The 12,713-nt window shown below is 36.5% G+C and overlaps 1 long non-coding RNA gene across 1 annotated transcript in view; it reads right to left on the bottom strand.

Moving 5' to 3' along the window:
• LOC105725147 (uncharacterized) overlaps positions 1-12,713 on the bottom strand; it is a 194,883-nt gene that overhangs the window by 137,485 nt on the left and 44,685 nt on the right. The window lies entirely within an intron of this gene.

Here is a 12,713-nt window from a genome sequence, read left to right as displayed (position 1 = left end):
TCCAATATCCAGCCAAGACACTTTCCTTTGCTCTCATGTCTACTTTATTTTACTGATTACACAAGTCCTTTCCCCATTATGAGGTTTACATTGCTAAAACAAAAGCCAAGTTTTTTGTGCCCACTCAACCACATCCCTTCCTTGAGACACTGAGCCCCAAACCAAATACTTACTTGCATATGAGAAGAAAAAGGGAAAAATTCATGAAGTTTAAAAAATGAATTTACTATCTCAACATATCACACTGTTTTCCCCAGCTCTCCATTCTCTGTCTCTTGTCTTTCCTTTCCCTTTTTCACTCTCATTGCATCCCTACATGAAATCACCCATTTCAGGGCACCTATCATCTTACACTCAGATTACAATAGCCTCCTGAGTCTCCACTTCATCTCTGGTTCCCATCATCCCTTTCCCCTATAAAAGCATCTACCATGCCCCTGTGTAGTCTTCTGTTGATTGTTGCAGAAAGTATAAATTCTTCTACCAGTTTGAAAAATATGCATGAAATTGTCTCAACCTAACATTTTTATCTGATTCCCTGTATTCAATATCTTTTCCAAAAATATCGATCTTTATTGTTCCTCTCATGCATATTTTACTCATTTCTGCCACAGTACTAGTCACAGTTTCTCTCACTTTGAAGATTCTCAACCATTTTATTCTCTAGGTAAATTTTAACCAACTTTTAGAACAAACTTTAGAGTCAACACTGCAGTCCAGTCTCTCTCTTCTGCATATTAATTTCACCACAGAGCATGCATTACGCAATTTAGTATTTAATTGTGCACTTATGTGTTTTTGAATTGCACCTTACTTATTTCGCAGATTTTATCTTTGTCCCCTCCACTAATTGCAAGCACCCTGAAGGCAGGAAGCATGTTCTCATATCTCCTCCATTGTACCCAACACAGAATCTGCCATGTCATAAACACTTAATCAACGCTCATGTGATGGGATGACCATGTGACTTGCCAGTGTGGCCCCTCCCAATCCCTGCCAACTTCCCCTACCCCAACATTCACACACACTTCCTTCTACCTGACATCTCTCCCCAAATCAGAAAGCAGTGAATAATTCTATACAGGAATACCTTGTTTTATTGTGCCTTGCTTTGTTGCACTTCACAGATAATGCATTTTTTTTTTTTTCCAAATTGAAGGTTTGTGACAACCTTGCATTGAGCAAGCCTATCGGCACTATTTTTCCAACAGTACATGCTCACTTAGTGTCTCTGTGTCACATTTTGCTAATTCTTTCAAATTTTCAAAGTTTTCATTATTATATCTATTATGGTGATCAATGATCAGTGATCTTTGATGTTACTATTGTTATTGTTCTGGAGGGCCCTGAAACACATCCATATAACACAGCAAACTTAATAATCCATAAATGTTGTGTGTGTTCTGATTGCTCCACCAACCAGTCATTACCCTGTTTTCTCCCTCTCCTCAGGCCTCTCTACTCCGAGACACAATATTTAAATTAGGCCAATTAGTAACCCTACAATGGCCTCTCTAAGTGTTCAACCGAAAGGAAGACTCACACTTCCTTTCAGTTGAAAGTCTCCCTCTTTAAATCAAAAGCCATGGCCAGGCTCACGCCTGTAAACCCAGCACTTTGGGAGGCCAAGGCGGGCAGATCAAGAGGTCAGGAAATTGAGAACATCCTGACCAACATGGTGAAATGCCATCTCTACTAAAAATACACAAAAATTAGCTAGGCATGGCGGCGCACGTCTGTAGTCCCAGCTACTTGGGAGGCTGAGGCAGGAGAATTGCTTGAACCCAGGAGGCGGAGATTGCAGTGAGCCAGGATCACGCCACTGACCTACAGCCTGGGCCATAGTGTTAGACTCCATCTCAAAACAAAATAAATAAATAAATCAAAAACTAGGAATGATTAAGCTTAGCAAGGGATGCATGTCAAAAGCCAAGATAGACCAAAAGGTAGGGCCCTTTCACCAAACCAGTTAGCCAAGTTGTGAATGCAAAGGAAAAGATCTTGAATTAAATGAACAGTGCTACTCCAGTGAACACAGAAATGACAAACAAAACAAAACAAAACGCCTAACAGCCTTATTGCTGATATGGAGAAAGTTTTAGTGGTCTGTGTAGAAAATCTAACCAGCCACAACATTCTCTCAAGTCAAAGCCTAATCCAAAGCAAGACCCTAAACTTCTTCAATTCTGTGAAGCCTAAGACAGGGGAGGAAGCTGAAGAAGAGAAGATTGAAGCTAACAGAACTTGGTTCATGATGTTGAAGGAAAGAGGTCATCTCCTAAATATGAAAGTACAAGGTGAAGTTGCAAGTGCTGATGTAGAAGCAACTAGTTATCCAGAAGATCTAATTAAGATCACTAATGAAGGTGGCTACACTAAGCAACACATTTCACTGTAGAAAAACAGCATTATATCTGAGGAAGGTACCATCCAGGACTTTCATAACTGGAGGAGAAATCAATGCCTGACTACAGAGGACAACTTCAAAAAACAGGCTGACTCTCTTATTAGGGGCTAACACAGCTCGTGACTTTAAGTTGAAGCCAGTGCTCATTTATCATTCCAAATATCTTAGGGTCATTAAAAATCATGAAAAATCTACTGCTTGTGCTCTATAAATGGAAAAACAAAGCCTTCATGACAGCACATCTGTTTACAACATAATTTACTGAATATTTTAAGCCCATTGTTGAGACATACTGCTCAGAAAAAAAAAATCACTTCAATATATTAGTGTTCATTTATAATGCTCCTAGTCATCTAAGAACTCTAAAGGAGATGGATGTAAAAAGAGATTACTGTTGTTTTCATGTCTGCAGCCTCTGGATCAAGGAAAAATTTTGACTTTCAAGTATTGATTAAATCAATACATTTCATAAGGCTATAGCCACTGTATTTATGATACTTCTATGCTGCTTTGTAGGATATTTTGAAATCAAGTACTGTGATGGCCCCAGCTATGTTCTTTTTGCACATAATTGCTTTGGCTATTTGGAGTTTTCTGTGGTTCCACACAAATTTTAGGATTTTTTTTCTACTTCTGTGAAGAACATCATAGGTATTTTGACAAGTATTACAATGAATCTATAGATTGTTTGGATAGCACGAACATTTTAACAATATTAATTCTTCCAAGCCATAAGAAAGTGATACTTTCCATTTTATAGTGTGTGTATTCTCTTCAATTTCTTTCATCAGTATTTTATAGTTTTTGTATAAACAGCTTTCATTTCTTTGATTAAATTTATTCCTAGGTAATTTCTGTGGCTATCATATATGGGATTGCTTTCTTGATTTCTTTTTCAGATTGTTTGCTATTGATGTATAGAAGCACTAGCAATATGTTTAGTATTTGTTTTATAACCTGCAATTTTATTAAATGTATCAGTTCTAACAGTTTTTTTTGGTGGAATCTTTAGGATTTCCTATATATAAGATCATGTAGTCGGCAAACAGGGACTATTTAACTTCTCCCAATTGGAATACCTTTTTTTTTTTTTTTTGCTTTTTACTGATTGCTCTTGCTAGAAATTCTAGTACTATGAGTAGAAGTGACAGGAGTGGGCATCCTTATCTTGTTTCTGATCTTGGAGAAAAAGCTTTCAACTTTTCACCACTGAATATAATATTAGCTGTGGATTTGTCATACATATACGGTCTTTATATTGTTAAGGTACACTTCTTCTATATCTAGTTTGCTGAGTTTTTATCATAAACAGATGCTGAATTCTGCCAAATGCTTTTTCTGCATCTATTTAGATGAGGGTTTGATTTTTGTCCTTCATTCTGTTAACGTGGTGTATCACATCTATTGATATGCACAGTTGAACCATTCTGGCATCCCAAGGATAAATCTTATTTGATTATAGTGAATAATCCTTTTAAATGCTGTTGAATTCAATATGCTAGTGTTTTGTTGATTTTTGCATTTCTGCTTCTCAGGGATATTGGTCGGTAGCTTTCTTTTTCAGCTGTATCCTTGTCTGGTTTTGATATTAGGATAATGTTAGCTTCATAGAATGAGAATAGAAGTATTCCTTCCTCTTCAATTTTTTGGAATAGTTTGAGTATAATTGATGTTAGTTCTTCTTTAAATCTTTGATAGATTCAGGAGTGAAGCCATCAGGTCATGTGCTTTTCTTTGATGGGAGACTTTTTATTACTGTTTCAATCATGTTATGCATTATTAGTCTAAACAGGATTTCTATTTTTTCATGGTTCAATGTTGGTAGGTTCTATATGTCCAGGAATTTATTTCTTAGGTAGGTCTTACTATTTGTTAGCATATAGTTATCATAGTAGTCTCTAATAATCCTTTGTATTTTGTGTTATCAGTTGTGATGTCTCTTTTTTCATCTCAAATTTTATTTATGGGGGTCTTCTCTCAAGATTTTTCAATTTTGTTTATCTTTTCAAACACCAATTTTTGTTTCATTTACCTTTTTATTTTTAACTCTCAATTTCATTTATTTTTGCTCTAATCTTTATTATTTCTTTCCTTCTACTACTTTTGTGTTTGGTTTGTTCTTACTTTTCCACTTGCTTGAGGTGCATCATTAGGTTGTGTATTCAGTCTTTCTACTTTTTGAGATAGGTGTTTGTTGCTAAGAACTCCCCTCTTAAGGATATTTGTCAGTAATATTCACTATTGTATGCTCAGCACCAAATTTATGGTAAATAGGATATATTTTTTTAATTTTGTTTAGTTAAAATTTTAATTAGGATTTTGTCTATCTTAACATTATATTTCAAGTAATAAATAGCATTTTCAAGTAAAAACAAAAATAAAACTCCCCTCCTAGAACCTGCTTTTGCTGTATCCCATAGCTTTTGGTGTGTTGTGTTTCCATTTTCATTTTTCTCTAGGAAATTTTTAATTACGTTTTTTATTCTTTCATTGACCCATTCATTATTAGAAGTATGTTTTTTAATTTTCATTAATTTATAGTTTCCAACATTATTACTGTTATTGATGACCCGTTTACTCCATTGTAGTCAGAAAAAATATCGGATGTTTATTGTTTTTTATTTTATTTTAATTTCTGGGGTACATGTGCAGGACGTGGAGGATTGTTACATAGGTAAATATGTGCCATGGTCGTTTGCTGCACCTATCAAACCATCACCTAGGTTTTAAGACCCACATGCATTAGCTATTTATCCTGATGCTTTCCCTTCCCCTGCCCCTCCAATAGGCCCCAGTATGTGTTGTTCCCTCCTTGTGTCCATGTGTTCTCATTGTTCAGCTAACACTTACAAGTGAGAACATGTGGTGTTTAGTTTTCTGTTCCTGTGTTAGTTTGCTTAGGATAATGTCTTCCAGCTCCATCCATGTTCCTGTAAAAGACATGATCCCATTCTTTTTTATGGCTGTTCTTCTTTTTTAAAAAATTTGTTATGACTTGTTTTGTGACATACCATACATTCTATCCTAAAGAATGTTCTATGTGCTTTTGAGAAATATGCGTACTCTGCAGCTGTCAGATGGAATGTTTTGTAAATATCTGCCGTTAGGTCCAGTTGGTCAAGAGCACAATTTAACTCTGATTTTTTTGTTGTTGTTGATTTTCTGTATGGACAATCTGTCCATTGCAGAAATAGGATGTCAAAATCTCCTACTATTACTGTATTGCAGTCAATCTCTCCTTTAGGTCTATAAATATTTGTTTTATATATTTGGGTGTTGGGTGCACATATATTTAGGATTGTTATATCCTATTACTGTGCTGACCCCTTCATTATTATATAATGGCCTTCTTTGTCTTTTTGATCATTTACAAGCCTGTTTTACCTGATGTAAGTATAGCTCCTGCTGCTCTGTTTTGGTTTTCATTTGCATTAAGTATCTTTTTCCAGTCTTTCGCTTTCCATGTGTGTGTGCCTTTAAAGGTGAAGTGATCTTGTAGACAGCATGCAGTTGGGTCTTGTTTCTTTTTTTTTTTTAATCTGTTTAGTTACTCTATGTCTTTTAATTAGAGAATTTACTTAACTTACATTCAAGTTTATTATTGATAGGTAAAGGTTTACTACTGCCATTTTATTATATTTTTATGGTTGTTTTATAGATTCTTTCTCTTTTCCTCTTTTAGCATCTTTCTTTGTGGTTAAGTGATTTTCTGAAATATATTTTGATTCCACACTATTTATTTTCGTGTATCCATTATAGGTTTTTGCTTTGTGGTTACCATGAGGCTTACAAAAAGCATATTATAGTTATAACAGCTTATTTAAAACTGTTAACGACTTACCTCTGATCACAAAGAAAAGTAACAAAAAAACTCTGCACTTTATACCATTCTCCCCCACATTTTGACTTACTGATGTTTCAATTTATATATTTTATGTTGCCTATCACTCAGTCAATTGTTTATATAGTTATTGATTTTAATAATTTTGCCTTTTATTTTTCATATTTAAGATATAAGTAGTTTAGTTACTCCAACTAAAGTATTAAGAGTATGATAAATTTGTCTGTTTTCTTTCTTTTATTGGGTATTTGTTTTCTTTCACAGGCTAGTATGCATAGAATATATGAAAATGAGAGACAACAATTTTAAGACTATTAAAAAATTACCATCTTGAATCTTTTGACAGAGCTATAAATCACCTCCACTTACAAAGCTTGAAAAACAAAAAATTTACCTATATAATTTTTAGACAATCATATAATAAACATGGTTGTTTATTATATGATTCTTTATGGTTGTTTTATATAAAACAACCATAAAATAAATAATAAAATGGCAGTAGTATATTATAAAAATATAATAAAAAGCCACATATCTATGGCTTTATAAGGCCACCAGGCTATTAAAGGAGAATGCAGAGTATTACAGATGCTTCAAACCAATGAAAAGTATTCAACTTACACCTTAAACAGATAAATTATTTTCCCTTTACCCATAATTTATCTTCTAATTTTACCAGCAGCATTCTGTCAGCTCAACGCACTAAAACCACATTGCTAGGAAAATATCAGTCATGTTTTCTTTTTACATTCTATGAGTTATGAACCAAGAGCACAGCTGAATGATTAACTACTTGTCTTAGTTCAGAATATTCCAGTTGAATCCTCACTGCCAGATTTTTTTTTCATTTCTTATTTATAATTTTCCTGGCAAACATATTGTTAACTTTACATCTCTGTAGCTAACTGCCAAATGTGACAATAAGTTATTCAACTTATCAGCTTTCCTATTCTTCTAAGCAAGCCTAGTTTCTGCTTAAAGAGGAAATATTCACTAGAAAGTGCTAAATAATAGTTAGAAAATATGAGAAATACTCCATTGTTACAAATAAGAATCTAAATTCACATCCAGATCAACAATTGAATGTTACAAAGCTGGCTGAGGTACATTTTCACTTCAAACACATTTTTTAGAATACTTTCATTTTTATTGAATAAGAATTTTTAGATCCCATTTTAAAGTATCAATTTTTAAGTCATTAGAAAGAAAGCAATTAAGTTCTTATAATATGTATAATCTTTGAAAAGATAGATCTTCCTCAAGAGGATAGTCTTTGAAACAGATAGAAGAAAGTCATTTCATCTCCTTTAGCATTGATTTCTAAATGATACCCTGACAACTGTGCAGAAGCCTCAGCTGAGGCAGATATGCTGCCCTCCTCAGATATGCTTTCCAGCTCCATTCCTTAACACTAGACCAATGTCTAGGGTCAAGGGTTACCATTGCCTGAGTCAGGAATTAGCACCTCTGCCAGTGACATAAGGGATTTGTTACCAAAGAAGCTACAAGACCTGGCTAATGTGAACTGATAGAAACAGGACAGTGTTTCTAGAAATGGCTCTTAAAGTTTCTGAACCAAGAGGGAACCCAAACTTTAAATCTGGATTAGGGAGAGTATGTTAATATGGGCACACTTTCTCCGGCTCAGGATTTGGTGCCCTGGCAAAGGTCTCAGGATCAAGTTCTGATATGCTGCTGCAATAGCTCTTGGAAGCTTGGAAAAACAGATGGCTTTCTATCAAATAAACTGGAAATGCTGGAACTACCTTGCCAGAGTACTGAGAAACAAAAAGCAAATTTCCAGAGAAATGAACATGCTAGAATGAGTCTATTACATAAGACTTGAGAAACCACCAGCTGACTTTCCTTGGGAAGGGCTGGAAAACATTTCATTAACTACATGATAAGGAATGTACTAGAGAGAGAGATGGATGCCACTATTAATAAGAAGCTTTATAGTGGCTGCCCTCTACAGACTGAGGCTGATGGCAGGAGATGCTATTCTAGTGGCTCCCTAGTGTCAATGGGAATGAAAGGATTCCAGAGTAGTAGACGGAGATGACAGCATAAGAGGTAAAGTGTGTGCAATAATTATAATTGGCAGCAAGGTTGAAATAGCATCCAGGACATCCTGACCCACAGAGAATTGTGTGTGCACATACACACACACACACACACACACACACACACACAGAGAGAGAGAGAAATGTAAAAGTGATCAAAACTGGATTAGAAGGATAATACCAGCTGACCAAATGTTACCAATGGAAAACTGCAATATCTCACCTACATTCCATATCTGAGCCAATTATTAAACAAGAAGCCATCAATTAAAAGAGAGGTCAGATCTTCACAAGGAAGAACTCTAGAATACTACAGTTAGAGGGAGTAGTAATTCCCTCAGTCCTTCCACAGTAACTCCTAGTCCTCCACAGTGACCTCATGTCATTTATCAAATATCTTTACATTAAGAAAAGAATCAGGATTTTTTTTTAGACTGACTGTCTCTGTCTTCCAGCCTGGAGTGCAATGGTACAATCTTGGCTCATTGTAACATCTGTCTCCTGGGTTCAAGTGAGTCTGCAGCCTCAGTCTCCTGAGTAGCTGGAACTACATGTGACTGCCACCGTGTCCAGCTAATTTTAGTAGTTTTAGTAAAGACAGGGTTTCACCATATTGTCCAGGCTGGTCTCGAACTCCTGACCTCAGGTGATCCACCTGCCTCGGAGTCCCAAAGTGCTAGATTAAAAGTGTGAGCCGGCTGGGCGCGGTGGCTCACGCCTATAATCCCAGCACTTTGGGAGGCCGAGGTGGGTGGATCACGAAGTCAAGAGATCGAGACCATCCTGGTCAATATGGTGAAACCCTGTCTCTACTAAAAATACAAAAATTAGCTGGGCATGGTGGCGTGTGCCTGTAGTCCCAGCTACTCGGGAGGCTGAGGCAGGAGAATTGCTTGAACCTGGGAGGCGGAGGTTGCGGTGAGCCAAGATCGCACCATTGCACTCTAGCCTGGGTAACGAGCGAAACTCCGTCTCAAAAGAAAAAAAAAAAGGTGTGAGCCACCACGTCCAACCAAGAACCAGGATTTTTCAAGAGCTGTTGAATTCAATATGTAAACTGACTGTGGTAACAGGATTCACAAATGACACCATATCCCCACTGTGAAAGTGGGAGTATATGGAGGTTGGATAATAAATGTAGTTCTGGCCCTAGTCCACCTCATACTGAAGTCAATGAATCCAAACCCACCAATTGATCTTTTCCTTGTTTCCTTATGTGTAATCAGGATGAACACACTTAACAAGTGGCAAAACTCTTATAATGTTTCCTTGACCGGTGGAATAATAGCTATTGCAGAAGCAATAAATCTAGTGATTTAGAACATGTCATTTAAAGTTCAAAACTCCCCTGGAGGCACTCCATATTATCTTGTCTGCATTGTTTAGGATATATGGATTGATGGTTTGCATCTGGTTTAACCTGTTACACAGCTTGGCTGTAGCAAAGTGACCAGTAAAGGTGTAAAAAGCCCTGCAGTAAATTTGTATTTGAACTATGCTAGACTTAGATACCCCACACATATCTGAAAAGTACATAACCCAAAGATGAAATGCCTCATGCGTAACTGAGAAAAGACCCTGGGAGGTCTGCATTGGGAGTTTTCAGACTTCCTATAATTGCCTGCACTTTCCTTCTCTTTGTGTGCCATATTATTTGCAATTATTAAAGCCTTACATGAGTGTACCCTGTGGAGTCTTGAGAGTTCTTTTATTTTGAGACCTTGGATAGCACCATCATAAGGCCCTTATAAGGATTAATTGAGCTAAGAAATGTAGAGCACTTAGCACACTGCCTTACCCGTAATAAGTGTTCCCTAAATGACAGCCATGGTTATTCATATTTTCCCTCTCTCCGATAAGGTCCGACCCCCACTCCATTAATGACAACATTAATTGAGGTGGAATAATTTGCTTCCATGGACTATTATTATCTGTAGCAGTGGTTCTCAACAAAGAGCTATTTTGTCCCTCCAGGGACAACTGACAATGTCTGATGACATTTTTGGTTGTCACAACTGGGAGAAAGGTACCATTGACATCTGGCAATTATAGACCAAGAAAGCTGCTAAACACCACCCCAGGACAGCCTCTCACAACAAAGAATTATTTAGCCAAAAAAATCAATAGTGTCAAGGTGGAGAACACTGGCCTGTTATTCTCATTGTTTATCTTAATTACCATCACATTCCTCAATCACGAGGCACACATCCCTGCAGGTATGTGCATGTGTGCATGTGCATATGCATGGGTGTGTGCTTGTGTTCAATAAAAGTCAAACCTATAAGATGGCCTGGAAATTTCTCCTGCCTAGACAAGGAGCTGCCTCTCTTTATGGCAAGCTAACTGAAGAGGGGCCTCTGCTGTTGCTGTTGCTGCCTACCACAAGTGTTAGCTACATGCAGGGAATTAAAGAATGAGAACTCTGTGCTACCATATCAGCTCTTCTGGAGGTTTATGCGCCTTCCCATTTATATCATTGTCACGACTTTCTCAGATCAGACAAGAAATATTTTTCCACTCTCTGGTCCTTTTTTTCATTCCTGGAATGAGACTGTGCATCCTCCACCAGAAACTCTCCTAAGGGTTGTAAGTGTTGGCAAATGATCCCACTTTTCTATCCAATGCCTGCAAAGTGAATCTAGTGCATAGAAAAACTACTGTAACAACCTCATACTCAGAAATTCTCCCTCACTCCTGCGCCTCACAGAAACAAAGTAAAACTATATTCCAATGACATTCTGGAGGTCATTTTTACTTTTTCTCAGAGTATGTTCATAACACCTTACACAACCCAACGCCTAGGAGTATATCTGATATTTTCTTTTTAGGGTGACCAACTGCCCCAATTGGCCCAGGACTTTTCCAGGTTTAGCATTGATAATCCCATGTTCTCAGAAACCCCTCTGTCCCAGACAAACAAACTAGGATAGTCAGTTGCACAACTCTTACTCAAGTGCTTATTAGCATGTAAAACAGCTACATTGTAATAAATGTTGTGATAAAGCAAAATTCCACATATTGACTTCCATGTTTTATTAAATGTAATTACTACATTGGGGCAGTACTCCAGGACATTCTTTCTCCCAGATCGACTTCACTACTATTGCCTTTATATGGCCAGTGCTGTCACACCACAACCCTCAGGTAACTCACACTAAGAAGCCACTTTCCAAACTATTACACAATGGATCGAACAGAATCAGGAGCTTTACCCAAACAGCTTCTTCCTCAGAGCTTAGCTCCAAAACAAGCATCTTATTCAACAGAATAACAATTAAAACACTCTATCTACTGTCACAACTACTAGTAATCCAACCCATCACTCTAATTTATATTTCCAGTATCTAGTCCTTCAGATGTGTGTAATTCATCTTCATGTGACAGGAAAAAGAATTCATGTTGCCCACCATGGGCCTTCAAATTACTGAAAATAAGCAGCCACCTGTTTTTACAACAGTCTACTTTGATAGGTCCTATTTTTAAGCAATCTAGATTTTAATGAATTTTAGCTTTTAAGTCAAACATCTTGATTTATAACACAGAAATTTATTTTCCAATTCCTCTGCCTTCAGATGCCTTACAATAGCCCCACCCTCATCCCCATTTTAATTACATAAACATGCAACAAATAATTGTATTTCTTTTCTCTTGTTTCTCAGCAATCCTGTGAATTAGGTAACTCAGTTATTGTCATTTTCATTTTTATAGATGAGCAAACTTATCTGACATCAAAAGAGAAAAAGATAAATTCCTTTTGAGAATGTATAACTGTGTTATTGTATTTGCAGTCTAGAAACATATCTTAAATTCATAGTGTTTCATTCAATTCCTCTGAGTTATTTCAGGTATCTTGTTTGCTATGATAACATCCTTAATAAAAACCATTGATGTCACCGGCCATTGGCTGATACAACTTCAGGTGCTGATACAACTTCAAGTGCTGATACACTTCATACTGTACAATATACATCAGACAGTGTATGTTAAGAAAAATCACTGGTGTTCCAAGGGAGAAAAACAAAACACTAGAATTCATCACAAATAAAGATCAATTCACATTTAAGCAAATACCAAAATTATTTAGCAGTTGAATTCCTATTAATATACTTTTCCTCATGCATTACCTAACACTAAAGTCAATGTCTCTAATGTAAGAGAATTTTTAAAAGTCCACTATATTAAATCACCAGTAATACATTAAAGTTAACTGTGGTATTAACATAATTTCATACAAAATAGCAGTCTTTGTACAACATAAATGGTAAAAGGAACCGGATGAGTTTCTACCAAAGGGAAGTCCTTAATTCTTTTGCCACAGCCAAGACTTTCTCCTTTCCTATTGCATGATTTGGATTTCTATACCCTACCCATTTTGTAGGTGCACAGCAAATCATTTGGACCA

The sequence above is a fragment of the Aotus nancymaae genome, unplaced genomic scaffold, assembly GCF_030222135.1.
Source record: "Aotus nancymaae isolate 86718 unplaced genomic scaffold, 86718_ANA_hifiasm-v0.15.2.pri h1tg000008l, whole genome shotgun sequence".
In the NCBI taxonomy this organism is placed as follows: Eukaryota; Metazoa; Chordata; class Mammalia; order Primates; family Aotidae; genus Aotus; species Aotus nancymaae.
This window is presented reverse-complemented; position numbering and strand designations above follow the sequence as displayed.